This window comes from Cherax quadricarinatus, chromosome 62, assembly GCF_038502225.1.
Source record: "Cherax quadricarinatus isolate ZL_2023a chromosome 62, ASM3850222v1, whole genome shotgun sequence".
Lineage (NCBI taxonomy): Eukaryota > Metazoa > Arthropoda > Malacostraca > Decapoda > Parastacidae > Cherax > Cherax quadricarinatus.
Window position 1 is genome coordinate 24,262,914 of NC_091353.1, and position 18,732 is coordinate 24,281,645.

The following is an 18,732-nucleotide window of genomic DNA, read 5'->3' on the forward strand; positions in this document are numbered from 1 at the left end:
TGTTTCGCTCCATTCTCTCCACATGTCCGAACCACCTCAACAACCCTTCCTCAGCCCTCTGGACAACAGTTTTGGTAATCCCGCACCTCCTCCTAACTTCCAAACTACGAATTCTCTGCATTATATTCACACCACACATTGCTCTCAGACATGACATCTCCACTGCCTCCAGCCTTCTCCTCGCTGCAACATTCATCACCCATGCTTCACACCCATATAAGAGCGTTGGTAAAACTATACTCTCATACATTCCCCTCTTTGCCTCCAAGGACAAAGTTCTTTGTCTCCACAGACTCCTAAGTGCACCACTCACCCTTTTCCCCTCATCAATTCTATGATTCACCTCATCTTTCATAGACCCATCCGCTGACACGTCCACTCTCAAATATCTGAATACATTCACCTCCTCCATACTCTCTCCCTCCAATCTGATATCCAATCTTTCATCACCTAATCTTTTTGTTATCCTCATAACCTTACTCTTTCCTGTATTCACTTTCAATTTTCTTCTTTTGCACACCCTACCAAATTCATCCACCAATCTCTGCAACTTCTCTTCAGAATCTCCCAAGAGCACAGTGTCATCAGCAAAGAGCAACTGTGACTAACTCCCACTCTATGTGTGATTCTTTATCTTTTAACTCCACGCCTCTTGCCAAGACCTTCGCATTTACTTCTCTTACAACCCCATCTATAAATATATTAAACAACCACGGTGGCATCACACATCCTTGTCTGAGGCCTACTTTTACTGGGAAATAATTTCCCTCTTTCCTACATACTCTAACTTGAGCCTCACTATCCTCGTAAAAACTCTTCACTGCTTTCAGTAACCTACCTCCTACACCATACACCTGCAACATCTGCCACATTGCCCCCCTATCCACCCTGTCATACGCCTTTTCCAAATCCATAAATGCCACAAAGACCTCTTTAGCCTTATCTAAATACTGTTCACTTATATGTTTCACTGTAAACACCTGGTCCACACACCCCCTACCTTTCCTAAAGCCTCCTTGTTCATCTGCTATCCTATTCTCTGTCTTACTCCTAATTCTTTCAATAATAACTCTACCATACACTTTGCCAGTTATACTCAACAGACTTATCCCCCTATAATTTTTGCACTCTCTTTTATCCCCTTTGCCTTTATACAAAGGAACTATGCATGCTCTCTGCCAATCCCTAGGTACCTTACCCTCTTCCATACATTTATTAAATAATTGCACCAACCACTCCAAAACTATATCCCCACCTGCTTTTAACATTTCTATCTTTATCCCATCAATCCCGGCTGCCTTACCCCCTTTCATTTTATATATATATTTATATATATATATATATATATATATATATATATATATATATATAAATATATATATATATATATATATATATATATATATATATATATATATATATATATATATCATATATATATCATATATATATATATCAAAATATAGTGTTGGAGTGGTTGGTACTTTTGTTTAATAAATGTATGAAAGAGGGGAAGGTACCTAGGGATTGGTGGAGAGCATGTATAGTCCCTTTATATAAAGGGAAAGGGGACAAAAGAGATTGTAAAAATTATAGAGGAATAAGTTTACTGAGTATACCAGGAAAAGTGTACGGTAGGGTTATAATTGAAAGAATTAGAGGTAAGACAGAATGTAGGATTGCGGATGAGCAAGGAGGTTTCAGAGTGGGTAGGGGATGTATAGATCAAGTGTTTACATTGAAGCATATATGTGAACAGTATTTAGATAAATTCAAATTCAAAGTTTATTCTCTATAATAAAAGGTAGGGAAGTTTTTATTGCATTTATGGATTTAGAAAAGGCATATGATAGAGTGGATAGAGGAGCAATGTGCCAGACGTTGCAAGTATATGGGTATATGGAATAGGTGGTAAGTTACTAAATGCTGTAAAGAGTTTTTATGAGGATAGTGAGGCTCAGGTTAGGGTGTGTAGAAGAGAGGGAGACTGCTTCCCAGTAAAAGTAGGTCTTAGACAAGGGATGTGTAATGTCACCATGGTTGTTTAATATATTTATAAATGGGGTTGTAAAAGAAGTAAATGCTAGGGTGTTCGGGAGAGGGGTGGGATTAAATTATGGGGAATCAAATTCAAAATGGGAATTGACACAGTTACTTTTTGCTGATGATACTGTGCTTATGGGAGATTCTAAAGAAAAATTGCAAAGGTTAGTAGATGAGTTTGGGAATGTGTGTTAAGGTAGAAAGTTGAAAGTGAACATAGGAAAGAGTAAGGTGATGAGAGTATCAAATGATTTAGATAAAGAAAAATTGGATATCAAATTGGGGAGGAGGAGTATGGAAGAAGTGAATGTTTTCAGATACTTGGGAGTTGACGTGTCGGCAGATGGATTTATGAAGGATGAGGTTAATCATAGAACTGATGAAGGAAAAAAGGTGAGTGGTGTGTTGAGGTATATGTGGAGTCAAAAAACATTATCTATGGAGGCAAAGAAGGGAATGTATGAAAGTATAGTAGTACCAACACTCTTATATGGGTGTGAAGCTTGGGTGGTAAATGCAGCAGCAAGGAAACGGTTGGAGGCAGTGGAGATGTCCTGTCTAAGGGCAATGTGTGGTGTAAATATTATGCAGAAAATTCGGAGTGTGGAAATTAGGAAAAGGTGTGGAGTTAATAAAAGTATTAGTCAGAGGGCAGAAGAGGGGTTGTTGAGGTGGTTTGGTCATTTAGAGAGAATGGATCAAAGTAGAATGACATGGAAAGCATATAAATCTATAGGGGAAGGAAGGTGGGGGGGTAGGGGTCGTCTTCGAAAGGGTTGGAGAGAGGGGATAAAGGAGGTTTTGTGGGCGAGGGGCTTGGACTTCCAACAAGCGTGCATGAGTATGTTAGATAGGAGTGAATGGAGATGAATGGTACTTGGGACCTGACGATCTGTTGGTGTGTGAGCAGGGTAATATTTAGTGAAGGGATTCAGGGAAACCGGTTATTTTCATATAGTTGGACTTGAGTCCTGGAAATGGGAAGTTCAGTGCCTGCACTTTAAAGGAGGGGTTTGGGATTTGGCAGTTTGGAGGGATATGTTGTGTATCTTTATATGTATATGCTTCTAAACTGTTGTATTCTGAGCACCTCTGCAAAAACAGTGATAATGTGTGAGTGTGGTGAAAGTGTTGAATGATGAAAGTATTTTCTTTTTGGGGATTTTCTTTCTTTCTTGGGTCACCCTGCATCGGTGGGAGATGGCCGACTTGTTGAAAAAAAACAACAACAAACAAAATAGCTAAACTATTCATTTACGCACTAGACACACAAATCAGTACTTCCGACATTGTAGAGGGTGAAATGCAAGAGTATATGAGGAGCACTCGACGAAAAAACGTGTCAGGGCGACGCCAAGCTAGAAGTGTTTACATTTTGCTCTCTCGACCAATGGGAAGCAAGGAGACGCCATCGCCACTTAGCTGGAGTGACTCAGGGAAGTCTTCTGATGCGGGGGGAGTAGGAGGACATGCGCCAAAACCACACATTCAGGTCCGAGTGTGCTAAGACCTGCACCATAAAGGGATTTATAACACAGTTTAAAGGTAACCGAATTACTCAAGAGAGAAAGTATTCATGAAACAATATCATGCAGGAGTAAGCCTGTTCACAGTAATAATAATGCAATAATGTCAGTAAAAATGACAATGGAAATAGTCATCTTGTCTGACTCACCCGGGCTGTCCCAGACAATCTACTCATACACTGTACTTGAACAAAATTTACTTAATGTTATAAAAATAACATGTTAATCACTCACACCACAGATGAGTATACCTGAAAGAATACTGGGAGATTAGCGGTAAAATTTCAGTCTGAACGGGAAAATGTATTAGAAAACACACACTCAGTTACACTGAGCAGAGCATGTATTACACTAAGTTAATAAATGTAAGGAGTCACGACACTGAATTTTTTTTTTTACTACACTGAAATACACTCTGAGCCTTTTAAAGTCTTAATACAGGCTTACAAATGTCTTGCCCTCACAGAAGGTGACAGCAACTTAATAACACAGCATCTTAACCGGCGACTTCTGACTCAGGCAGGGGCGTCGTAAGGGGGGGCGGGGAGGGTGGGCTACCCCGAGTGACACTATTTAGTGACACCATAGAGCCTCTAAAGAAGGTGACAGTAATGCCCCAAACAGTGCTGCACCAACATAAGAGAAGAATCCTTCATTTCTATATAGCCTATTATATATTAATAAAGTACAAACAAGCCTATATAGGGAAAATCATTGATTTTGTTGATGTGATAGATGATTTTGCATAACTGAAGGCAAGAAAATGTAAGATCGGATTCACTGAGATGTTACCTGTACTCAAGGTCAAATCGGAACTATTGTTTCTCTGATAATGCAATGTTTTTCTTTATTTTTCAAGTTTTTTTTTTTTTTGTTTTTGCATTGTTGACGATGAATAAATGTATGATCTGTTGTCTGTACTCAAAGTGGTATTTGAGTTTGTCTCCTCAGTATTACTACGATTAATTATTTTATTATTAATAAAGTTGAGAAGTGTTCTCCTGTTCAGTTTATGGCCCTTAAACGTTCTCATTGCTAAACATTAGTCACTGACTGGTCATGCAGTAGTAACATAACTGGAGTTTACACCCCCATCCCCCCAGTCCTTGAATTTCATGGGGGTGACACCAAAGATGCTGCCCCGGGTGACACCCGAGATTCCGCCGCGAGTGACACCAACTCTAGGGACGCCTCTGCTTCTGAGGGATGAATATGCGCTTTCTGATGACTCTCAGAAACCTCCGGCCTTATCGTTGGTGCTCAAAATATCTTCTTTCTTCACCTGGTCTGCAATTCAATTCAATTCAATTCAAAGTTTATTCTCTATAAGGATTACAATGCTGAGTTTACAGAATTTGGTTATTGTGTGGTTTACATGTAGTAAAATAATGATTACAGTGTACCACTAGAACACCTAGCATGGCTAGGCATTTCGGGCAGACTTAGTTTAATTCTTAATTTTAAAATATTACAAATTATGAGGTAAGTTGGTATTATGGCTAAGTGACTAAATACTAGTTTGTGAGTTTAGCAATGTGAATGATTTTGTTTTGGCACAGTACATAGTTTCAGTATTAGAGTATCACAGGATTCATTATTTTAAGATTGAGATTAATATTTCTGTTTATGGTCAAATGGATGAGTGTAAGTGTGAACCACCAGGTGGTATTCGTGTAGTTAGTTGATGGGGTGTATCAGGGAGATAAGATGTTTTCTAATGATAGTTTTGAAGGTGATGAATGTGTCTGCAGTTCTAGAGTTCTCAGGTAGGGTGTTCCAGATTTTAGGGCCTTTAACATACATTGAATTTTTGTAAAGGTTTAGTCGGACACGGGGAATGTCGTAGAGATGTTTGTGTCTGGTGTTATGCCTGTGGATTCTGTCACAACTATCAAGAAAGCGTTTTAGGTCAAGATTGATATTGGAGTTTAAGGTCCTGTAGATGTAGACTGCACAGTAGTAAGTGTGGATGTACTGAACAGGGAGTAAGTTTAGATAAGAGTGGGGGGGTGTGTTGCCAGGGATGGGATTTAGTGATTATTCTTACTGCAGCTTTTTGTTGGGTTATTATTGGCTTTAGGTGTGTTGCTGCAGTTGATCCCCAAGCACAAATAGCATAGGTGAGGTATGGATAAATAAGTGAGTGGTATAGTGTGAGAAGGGCATTTTGCGGCACGTAGTATCGTATCTTGGAGAGGATCCCAACCGTTTTGGATACTTTTTTGGTTATGTGTTGGATATGGGTGCTGAAATTCAGGTTGTTGTCAAGGTATAGGCCTAGGAATTTGCCCTCATTATGTCTGGTAATTAGAGTGTTGTCGATCTTAATGTTAATTTGTGCATCTCCTACTCTGCTACCAAACATAATATAGTAGGTTTTGTCAGTGTTAAGCGTAAGTTTATTGGCTGTCATCCAAGTCGATATTTTGATCAGCTCCTCGTTAACAATGGTGTTGAGGGTGGCAAGATTAGGGTGGGAGATGACATAAGTCGTGTCGTCAGCAAAGAGAATGGGTTTCAGGTGCTGGGATACGTTTGGAAGATCATTGATTTATATGAGGAAGAGCAGGGGACCAAGGACACTTCCCTGCGGAAATCCAGTATCAAGTGGCCGTGTTGTTGATGCTGTGTCTTTAATGGTGACATACTGATACCTATTAGTAAGGTAAGATTTGAAATAAGCAAGCGCATGGCCTCTTATACCGTAATGGTCAAGTTTGTGGAGTAGGATGTCGTGGTCTACTGTGTCAAAAGCTTTTCTTAGGTCAACTAGTGGATATTCCTTATTTTCCAATGCTGTGTAAAGCAGATCTAGCATATTTATGATTGCATCATTAGTGCTTTTATTTTTCCTGAATCCAAATTGGCAGGGGTTGAGTATGTTTTGTGCCGTTATAAATGAATATAGTCTCCTGTGCACGAGTTTCTCAAAGATTTTGGATAGCAATGGTAAGTTTGATATTGGCCTATAGTTGTTTAAGTCTGTAGGGTCACCACCTTTGTGTATTGGTGTAACCCTTGCCATCTTGAGTAGTTTCGGGAAGGTGCTAGTTTCTAGTGACTTGTTAAAAAGTAATGAAATAGCATGCGAAAGGACATGGGCCACTCGCTTGTACAGTAATGGTGGGACATGAGACAGATTCCCTGAGTTATTTTTAAGTGACTTTATAATCTCAGTAACTTCCGTGGGCTCAGTTGGTGCAATATAGAAGGAATTTGGGAAATTTCCATCTAGGTAGTCCCCGGCATGGGCATTGGTATGTGGGATTTTATTGGCGAGATTAGATCCTATGGTTGAGAAGAAGTCGTTTATCTTGTTAGCTGTGTCAGTGGGATGTAGTGGTGTTTCATTAGGTTTAGTTAGGACAATATTCTTGTTTTTTTTTAGTTTGTGGGTCCCTAGAATCTGAGAGAGTGTTTTCCAGGTCTTTTTTATATCTCCTCTAGTGTCTGTGAATCTACTGGAGTAGTATAGTTGTTTGGCTTTCTTTATTACTTTGGTGAGAACTGATGAATATTGTTTAAGAATATCTTTGTGTATTAAGCCCTGTCTATATTGCTTTTCATATTGGTGTTTCTTGTCAATGGATTTCAGAAGGATTCATTATTTTAAGATTGAGATTAATATTTCTGTTTATGGTCAAATGAGTGAGTGAGTGTAAGTGTGAACCACCAGGTGGTATTCGTGTAGTTAGTTGACGGGGTGTATCAGGGAGATAAGATGTTTTCTAATGGTAGTTTTGAAGGTGATGAATGTGTCTGCAGTTCTAGAGTTCTCAGGTAGGGTATTCCAGATTTTAGGGCCTTTGACATACATTGAATTTTTGTAAAGGTTTAGTCGGACACGGGGAATGTCGTAGAGATGTTTGTGTCTGGTGTTATGCCTGTGGGTTCTGTCACAACTATCAAGAAAGCGTTTTAGGTCAAGGTTGATATTAGAGTTTAAGGCCCTGTAGATGTAGATTGCACAGTAGTAAGTGTGGATGTACTGAACAGGGAGTAAGTTTAGGTCTATGAAGAGTGGGGGGGTGTGTTGCCAGGGATGGGATTTAGTGATTATTCTTACTTTGGCTTTTTGTTGGGTTATTATTGGCTTTAGGTGTGTTGCTGCAGTTGATCCCCAAGCACAAATAGCATAGGTGAGGTATGGATAAATAAGTGAGTGGTATAGTATGAGAAGGGCATTTTGCGGCACGTAGTATCGTATCTTGGAGAGGATCCCAACCGTTTTGGATACTTTTTTGGTTATATGCTGGATATGGGTGCTGAAATTCAGGTTGTTGTCGAGGTATAAGCCTAGGAAATTGCCCCCATTATTTCTGGTAATTAGCGTGTTGTCAATCTTAATGTTAATTTGTGCATCTCCTGCTCTGCTACCAAACATAATATAGTAGGTTTTGTCAGTGTTAAGCGTAAGTTTATTGGCTGTCATCCAAGTCGATATTTTGATCAGCTCCTCATTCACAATGGTGTTGAGGGTGGCAAGATTAGGGTGAGAGATGACATAAGTCGTGTCGTCAGCAAAGAGAATGGGTTTCAGGTGTTGGGATACGTTTGGAAGGTCATTGATGTATATGAGGAAGAGCAGGGGACCAAGGACACTTCCCTGCGGAACTCCAGTATCAATTGGCCGTGTTGCTGATGCTGTGTCTTTAATGGTGACATACTGATACCTATTAGTAATGTAAGATTTGAAATAAGCAAGTGCATGGCCTCTTATACCGTAATGATCAAGTTTGTGGAGTAGGATGTCGTGGTCTACTGTGTCAAAAGCTTTTCTTAGGTCAATAAAAATTCTTAGTGGATATTCCTTATTTTCCAATGCTGTGTACAGCAGATCTAGCATTTTTATGATTGCATCATTAGTGCTTTTATTTTTCCTGAATCCAAATTGGCAGGGGTTGAGTATGTTTTGAGCCGTTATAAATGAATAGTCTCCTGTGCATGAGTTTCTCTGGCGATAATGGCAATGAGTTACGGGATGCCGATGAAGAGGAAAGTCGAGGAAGGGACATTCACTTCACTAGACCCAGGCAATATAGGTGCAAGTGACATGCTGGTCTTAGAGTGCCATTCTCAAGGTCACCTACCAGGCCAGGCATTCCTCAGCCATATTAAGCCTACGTTGGTACTGATGCTTGCACAATGTCCTGCGTCAGCGAAGTCCACTGCAATACTCATGCAAATAGTTACTCTAAATCTGCAGCACTTAACACTTTTAGCACACGTGCCTTGGAATCACAGACGAATTTTCACTCTGTGCACAAACAAATCAGCACAAACTTACTAAGTTTTTAGATGAGCCTCTGGTACCAGATACTGCAATGCTCATTATTGTTCTTAACTAAGCCACTACAGGAAAACACTTGTATGGCAGCAACACTGTTGAACATATACGTAAAAGTGCTGGGGGTCAGGACAACTGTAACTGCAGGCTACCTTAGTTTGTCCTGGCTGGCTTGGACAGTCAAGTCTTTTCCAGGTTTCGGGATAAGGCATGCTTTAGCAGATTCGAAGAAGGGAGGGAAGTATCCAGATGCAAGGGAAGCATTAAAGAGGCCAGTAATAGCAGAAGCAACAGAGAGTGAGAGATGACTAAGGACAGAATGAGAGAGACCAGAAGCACCAGAAGCTTTCTTGGGAAGGCGGGCTATAAGGGAATGAACATCAGCTACAGAGAAAGGTGAGTTAAGAGGATGAGTGGAGGAGAGTGAATTCATAGAGGTGATAGGATAAGGAGTGGCTAAATCTTCGTGGGTATAGACCCATCGCTCAATGTCTAATGTGTGTGCCATGACAGCTGGGTCAAACCTGGAAAATCTGGAGACAGTTCTGGGGGTCAACGCCCCCGCGGCCCGGTCTGTGACCAGGCCTCCTGGTGGATTAGAGCCTGATCAACCAGGCAGTTGCTGCTGGCTGCATGCAAACCAACGTACGAGCCACAGCCCGGCTGATCAGGAACTGACTTTAGGTGGTTGTCCAGTGCCAGCTTGAAGACTGCCAGGGGTCTGTTGGTAATCCCCCTTATGTGTGCTGGGAGGCAGTTGAACAGTCTCGGGCCCCTGACACTTATTGTATGGTCTCTTAACGTGCTAGTGACACCCCTGCTTTTCATTGGGGGGATGGTGCATCGTCTGCCAAGTCTTTTGCTTTCGTAGTGAGTGATTTTCGTGTGCAAGTTCGGTACTAGTCCCTCTAGGATTTTCCAGGTGTATATAATCATGTATCTCTAACTCCTGCGTTCCAGGGAATACAGGTTTAGGAACCTCAAGCGCTCCCAGGAGGATGAGGGTGGAAGATGTTTTCCCAGATGTCTTTGAAGATGTGGACAGCCTCATTTGGGTCTGAGATGTGTCTGTTGATGTGATTCATGTCTCTGAAACTTGTAGAGGGTGGGGTACCCATCATTCTCCGGATGAAGTTCCAGAAAGTTTTGGGATCTTTAGTACGCTGAGCATCTGCAGTGTCTATGAGAGATTACCAATGGTGATTGTGGTTTTCATCCAGACTATAGATGATAAGTACACGTAGTATGGTGAGATCTCAATGGATAATGTTAAGTCTGTTTCAATTAGCAAGGAAACGGTGTCTGTAACAAGTGACAGAGTTACAGAGTTACAGAGACTAGTGTTTCCCTACTTGACCACATCTGGACCAACACCATATCCCCTTTAAAATCAGGCATAATTACAGATAATACCACAGACCACTACCCTACTTTCCTCATAACAACTCTTGGTAAACTACCCCAAGACACTACTAAAGTCACCTTCAGACTTCACAATGAGGCAGCCATTAATAACTTCGCAACAGCATTAGCAAACATTGATTGGCACACTGAGCTAGAAATCTATACAGATATTGACGAATGTATTAATAATTTTCTAAAAAAGACCCAATACCTCTATAACAAGCACTGCCCTAAAAAAACTAAACAGATGACAGCAAAGAGACTGAACAGTCCCTGGCTAACACCCAGCATTCTCAAATCCATAAATACAAAACACCAATATGAAAAACAGTACAGAATGGGTCACATAACCAGAGACCAAACAAAACGTTACTCGTCAATCCTAACCAGCCTGATAAGAAGGGCAAAAAAATTGTATTATGAGAACAGATTATCCAACTTACGAGGTGATATAAAAAAGACCTGGAAAACACTATCTGAAATTCTGGGAACAAAAAAGATATCACGAAATAGCGAAATAAAATTAGCAAAATCAGATGAACCCCAACTCCCACCAACAGAAACAGCAAACAGACTCAATGATTTCTTCTCCACTATAGGACAAAACCTTGCCCATAAAATCCCAAGCTCAGATACCCCACTAAATAACTACCTCACCGGCAACTACCCGAACACACTGTTCCTAGCTCCGACTAACCCATACGAAGTCTCCCTTATTATCAATGCACTAAAAAACAAGGCAGGAGATTTAAGTACCTTACCACCCTTTATATATAAAAAAGTGTCACAAGTGCTATCTCCAATCATTGCAACACTCTTTAACAAATCCATTGAATCCTCCACCTTCCCTACAGTACTCAAAATAGCAAGGGTCACCCCGATCCACAAAGGAGGAGACCAAACAGAGTTGAATAACTATAGGCCAATATCCAACTTACACCCTCTCTCAAAAATCTTTGAAAAACTAATTCATAAACGAATCTACTCCTACCTTATCTCCCAAAACATACTCAACCCCTGCCAATTTGGATTCAGGCCTAATAAAAATACTAATGATGCTATTATACACATGCTAGAACATATATACACTGCAATAGAGAAAAAAGAAGTCCCACTGGGGATCTTCATTGACTTACGTAAAGCTTTTGATACAGTTGACCATGACTTGCTCCACGTAAAATTGTCACACTATGGTATAAGAGGGCACTCCCTCAATTACCTCAAGTCATACCTCAGCAACAGAAGCCAATATGTGTACACAAATGGGGCAAACTCTTCTGCGCAACCAATTACAGTTGGTGTCCCACAGGGAAGTGTCCTTGGCCCTCTTCTCTTTCTCCTATACATAAATGACCTTCCAAATGCTTCGCAATTACTCAAACCCACACTATTTGCAGATGACACTACATACGTCTTCTCTCACCCGAGCCCAGTCACACTAGCCAATACTGTAAATACCGAATTACAGAAAATATCTACCTGGATGATGACTAACAAACTTACACTAAACATTGACAAAACCTACTTCATTCAGTTTGGTAACAGAGCTACAGATGTCCCTCTTAACATAATGATAAACGGATCACCTATCACAAAGCTAACAGAGGGAAAATTCTTAGGAATCCACCTTGATAATAGACTCAAATTTCATACACATATACAACAAATTTCTAAGAAAATTTCCAAGACTGTAGGCATACTATCGAAGATACGGTACTATGTTCCACAGTCAGCCCTCCTGGCCCTATATCACTCTCTTATTTACCCCTATCTCACCTATGGAATTTGTGCATGGGGCTCAACAACAGTTAACCATCTCAGACCACTAATTACCCAACAAAAGGCTGCAGTTAGAATGATAACAAATTCTCACTACAGGCAGCACACTCCACCAATATTCAATACACTAAACCTACTCACCATACAAAACATCCATACTTATTACTGCACCTATTACATACATAGAACACTTAACTCTGATATTAACCCTCCCCTCAAACATCTCCTTGCCAACCTCAACAGAACACATGACCATAACACAAGGCACAGATCACTCTTTGATGTTCCTCGTGTTCATCTCACACTATGCAAAAACTCAATGCACATAAAAGGCCCTAAAATCTGGAATTCATTACCTGTAAATATAAAAGAAACACTACCTGTTTATAAATTCAAGTCTCTACTCAAAGATCACTTACTCACCCAAAACCAAATAAATACTGAATAACTGAACCTTATAAATTGTATATCTTAAATGTTTCTCACAATTATATCACATAAATGTTAAACCTAAAACCCAATCTAACTTTATTATTTTTTAAATACACTACCTAACAGAATCCTTCATATGACCTGTCTTTGTAATACTCACTTGTGCTTTATAGTAATCTGTTTACATTAATGTTTTATCACTGACTTCATCATTGCTTAGTTAATCTTAAGTTAATTTTAAGCCAGCCCGTAATGCTATGCATAGTATAAGTGGCTTTGGCATACTGCTCTTATCTGTATTTTTTTGTACCTCTGTATGTGTGCACAAATTTATAAATAAATAAAGTGAGCAGGCGTTTTGTTCTCTCTGAAGGATGGAAAGAATAGCGCACTTTGTAGTGTGTCATGGGTACAGCCACTGCAGCAGCTTGGGTAATAGAATGTTGAATGCGTGTAATTTGTGTGTCATAGTTGTGCGTGAGATCTAGAATGTCAAGGTGTTGTTTGAACACGTCCCAATCAGCCTGAGAGTAAGCTGGAGAGGGGCGGACAGGAATTAGTAAGGGGTTAGAAGAAATATGGAGAATGACAGGAAGGTGGTCAGACCCGGAAAGTGGGCCAGGTGTTATGAAATGGCGTAGATGTGCACTGGCTCTGTTTGCGAAAATTTTGTCAGGAGTACCTTGGCCATTATGAGTGAAGACAGTGGAAAGTGAGGACCAAGGTGAATGAGATGCTTTTGTGTGACAAGAGTATAGAGTTGCCTACCATGAAGGTTGGTGGAGTTGTCATGGGAGGCCGTGTGTTTGGCATTGAGGTCAGCAAGGAGGTAAACAGGGAGATGTGTGTGATTGAAAAGTATGGTTAGATCATGGATATTAATGTTTGAGTTAGGTCTAGTATAAGTTGTATAGAGAATAATGGGACCATGCAGCGTTTGAATTTTCACAGTCATGCTGTGAGAATATGTGAATGGGAGGGATAAGAATTCGTGTTGGATGGTGCCTTTTACTACATTAGCTACACCATTCCAGTTGTCGGCAGGGGATTGACGGGTTGTGTAATCGAAGTGCCTGACACGTTGATCATCACGCACACACGTGCTGTTTAACAGCAACACGTCTGGGCGTTCAGACTCAACGAGGTTAGTAAGAATGTGTTTGTTAGCGTTATAAGTACGTATGTAAAATTGAATAACCTTAAGGGCCATGGTTGAATTTTTCTGAAGGCGGGGTATAGATGTCTTTCTTATATTTGTCAGAATAACCCATCATAACTATACCGTCTGCTGATCTGTTCTTGACAGGTCGTATGTCTTTGCGACAGTTTTTGGAGGCAGAACGGGGAGGGAGGGAGGACGAGGAGGAAGAGGTAGTAGGGCGAGAGGAGAAGGTAGAGGGTTGTTCTAGCAAGGAGTTAACTGCAGCCAGATGCTTGTTGAAGTCTGGAGAGTTAGTAAAAGTGGTTTTCAAAGTAGGAGAACGAGACCTATGAGAGGGAGTAGGCAAACGAGGACGAGCAGTGGCAGAGCAAGGCTGAGAGTGCCCAGTACCAGAGCAAGAGCTAGTAGGTGTGGGAAGAGAGGAGTAGGGCAGGTGGGTAGGAGGAGAAGGATCCACCTGAGTAGGAGCCGGAAGAGGAGTTTCAGGAGAGGAGAGAGTGGTAGAAGGAAAGAGGTCAGCAGTGGGAAGAGAGAAGTCAGGAGGGAAAGTGATGGGTCAAAATTATTAGCCGTGAGAAGCTCATTTAGGAGAGTGAGGCAGTTAATTTCCTTGAATGCTTTAGAACAGTAGACAGCAGTGAGCACAATAGTCTCGAGAACAGTAGATTGCTTGGAGGGCGAAGGAGCAGTGGAGAGATGAGTGTGGGCGGCAGCAGCATAAGCAGGAAAAGATGAAGAGGAGGAAGAGGAAGCAGAAGGAACAAAAGTGCTGGGTTGGTGCAGGCTGTGGTTGTGGGAATGGAGTCAAGACAGGGTTTGGAAGGTTAAGTGGTTGGTCTTTGCGTAAGGAGGAAACATATTCCTTACGAGAAAGGCACTGGAAATAAGTGGCGAATGTGCCTGAGAGCAGTGGAAGCAATGTGGAGGGCTGGAACATTTTTGCCATGTGTGGCCAGGGGAAGAACACTTGGAACATAGCTGTTGCCTGTCACTAGCGTTCTTTAAATGTCCAAAGTGAAGGCATTTGAAATACTGTAGAACAGGAACATAGTTGGGAAGAAACAAGGAAGTGGGTGGGAGACTGAAGTACTTGGCGCGAACGCCATGTTTAAACAATATATCAGCCTCTGCTGGGGTAGAACATCTGATTTTAATGACATTGAAACGTGGAGGGTGATAGAGTTCCTCAACTGTAACCTGGTTCTGTGAAGAGATGTCAGTCATCAAAGCATCTTTGTCTCAGTCATAGTCAGCAATCAGTGAAGTCCACAAATCTTGCCACAACCGTGCTCCTGGCCTTATGGTCAGGAGCCCATCAATAGCAAAACCTGCCTGAGAGAGCTTGTCTGGAACATCCTTACTAATGCAAAGGTCATATATTCGTAGGATCAAGATTGACTTTGCAGCCAGTATTAGTCTTAAAGACATTAATCATGCGGGCCTGGGTAAGGTTGAGAAAGGTGGAAGCATAGTCAATAGATTATCAACTTTAGAGCACTTCATTATGAGGGCCATTGTCGGAGGACGAGGTCTCTGTGCAGTTGCCATGACAACAGCAACACGGGAGGAGATGCAGCATAAGTCGTAAGTGGCTCTTATGGGGAGTCAAGTGTATAGTCCCGAAGGGACATGTTGTGTATGTACCTGCCAAGATGAGGCTTCCCGTGCGTAAATCACTTGGAATCCAGCCACGGGCACTGGCCAGACGAATACTCCCAGTCGGTCCAGAAAAAAACGAAAAGTCTAGAGAGGAGAGAAAGGTACTGGTATCTCCAAAGCGATGTAGTCAAGCCGATCCACTGTGTGGGGATCTTTAACCACCTCAATGAAGAGGGCTTCACTGGCACAACAGAAAGCTAACCCTTGTCACACAAAAAAGATATTGGTTAAAAAAAAGCTGTCTAATTCTCAGAGATGCTGTCACACCGAAGCTGGATATGAGGGTAACAGTGTTAGTTAGTTTAATATGTTTATTATGCACCCCATACCCATCCTGTGGGCGGTAGTCAAAAGATTACAGAGGTACATAATTGGTCCTGGGACTGGACTCCAAAGTTTTGATAGCTGAGCAAGTTACAGAGGTAATGAACTCACAATTTACAAAGGTAATGAACTCACAATTTACAAAGGTAATGAACTCACAATTTACAAAGGTAATGAACTCCAGGTAGGTCTGGTCACAACCATGACAAGTTACAAAGGTATTTACAGATTACAGAGGTACGTAATGGGTCCAGGGACTGGGCCCCCAAAGTTTTGATAGCTGAACTAGGTACAAAGGTAATGAGCTCACAAGTTACAAAGGTAATGAATACTGTAAGAATGGCTACTTACGTTTATACATGGCTACAATCATGAACAAATTATAGTGTAATGAGCAATTCACACTTCCACACCCGGTCACAACTGTAATGAGTTATTGGTGCAAATATTGATTGTTGAGTCACACACACCACACACACACACACACACACACACACACACACACACACACACACACACACACACACACACACACACACACACACACACACACACACACACACACACACGCACGCAACCACAAATAGGTGAGTACACAGACAGACAGACAGACAGACACACACACACACACACACACACACACACACACACACACACACACACACACACACACACACACACACACACACACTCTGGAGTTACCTGGAGAGAGTTCCGGGGGTCAACGCCCCCGCGGCCCGGTCTGTCACCAGGCCTCCTGGTGGATCAGAGCCTGATCAACCAGGCTGTTGCTGCTGGCTGCACGTAAACCAACGTACGAGCCACAGCCCGGCTGATCCGGAACCGACTTTAGGTGCTTGTCCAGTGCCAGCTTGAAGACTGCCAGGGGTCTGTTGGTAATCCCCCTTATGTGTGCTGGGAGGCAGTTGAACAGTCTCGGGCCCCTGACACTTATTGTATGGTCTCTTAACGTGCTAGTGACACCCCTGCTTTTCATTGGGGGGATGGTGCATCGTCTGCCAAGTCTTTTGCTTTCGTAGTGAGTGATTTTCGTGTGCAAGTTCGGTACTAGTCCCTCTAGGATTTTCCAGGTGTATATAATCATGTATCTCTCCCTCCTGCATTCCAGGGAATACAGGTTTAGGAACCTCAAGCGCTCCCAGTAATTGAGGTGTTTTATCTCTGTTATGCGCGCCGTGAAAGTTCTCTGTACATTTTCTAGGTCGGCAATTTCACCTGCCTTGAAAGGTGCTGTTAGTGTGCAGCAATATTCCAGCCTAGATAGAACAAGTGACCTGAAGAGTGTCATCATGGGCTTGGCCTCCCTAGTTTTGAAGGTTCTCATTATCCATCCTGTCATTTTTCTAGCAGATGCGCTTGATACAATGTTATGGTCCTTGAAGGTGAGATCCTCCGACATGATCACTCCCAGGTCTTTGACGTTGGTGTTTCGCTCTATTTTGTGGCCAGAATTTGTTTTGTACTCTGATGAAGATTTAATTTCCTCATGTTTACCATATCTGAGTAATTGAAATTTCTCATCATTGAACTTCATATTGTTTTCTGCAGCCCACTGAAAGATTTGGTTGATGTCCGCCTGGAGCCTTGCAGTGTCTGCAATGGAAGACACTGTCATGCAGATTCGGGTGTCATCTGCAAAGGAAGACACGGTGCTGTGGCTGACATCCTTGTCTATGTCGGATATGAGGATGAGGAACAAGATGGGAGCGAGTACTGTGCCTTGTGGAACAGAACTTTTCACCGTAGCTGCCTCGGACTTTACTCTGTTGACGACTACTCTCTGTGTTCTGTTAGTGAGGAAATTATAGATCCATCGACCGACTTTTCCTGTTATTCCTTTAGCACGCATTTTGTGCGCTATTACGCCATGGTCACACTTGTCGAAGGCTTTTGCAAAGTCTGTATATATTACATCTGCATTCTTTTTGTCTTCTAGTGCATTTAGGACCTTGTCGTAGTGATCCAATAGTTGAGACAGACAGGAGCGACCTGTTCTAAACCCATGTTGCACACACACACACACTTTAGTTTAATATCTTTATTATGCACCCCATACCCATCCTGTGGGCGGTAGTCAAAAGATTACAAAGGTACATAATGGGTCCAGTGACTGGACCCCAAAGTTATGATAGCTTAACTAGTTACAAAGGTAATGAACTCCAGGTAGATCTGGTCACAATCATGGCAAGTTACAAAGGTAATGAATCAGCTTCACTCCTATACATGGTTACAGTCATGAGCAAATTACAAAGTAATGAACTACTGATACGTCCACACCTGGTAACAATTGTAATGAGTTATAAATACAAATATTAAGTGGTTCATACACCCACACTAGCGTACAAATATATGCATACACACAAGGATGCACACCCACACACACACACACAAACACACCCACACCCACACCCACACACACACACCAACACCCACACACAAAGACAGGATGTTCCATGGAGGGGACACAGAAACAAGAGGCCACAATTGGAAGTTGAAGACACAAATGAGTCAAAGAGATATTAGGAAGTATTTCTTCAGTCATAGAGTTGTAAGGCAGTGGAATAGCCTAGAAAATGACGTAGTGGAGGCAGGAACCATACACAGTTTTAAGACGAGGTTTGATAAAGCTCATGGAGCGGGGAGAGAGAGGGCCCAGTAGCAACCGGTGAAGAGGCGGGGCCAGGAGCTAAGACTCGACCCCTGCAACCACAAATAGGTGAGTACAAATAGGTGAGTAGTACACACACCCTCACACACACCCACACACACACCCTCACACACACCCTCACACACCCACACACACACCCTCACACACACCCACACACACACACCCACACATGCACGCACACACCCACACACGCACACACACACACACACACACACACACACACACACACACCCACCCACACACACACACACACACACACACACACACACACACACACACACACACCCACACACACACACACACACACACACACACACACACACACACACACACACACACACACACACACACACACACACATGGTAATGCATTATTTACAGCTAGCAAAGTCAGGGTATTTCTCCAGAATGGTCTTCAATATACCACT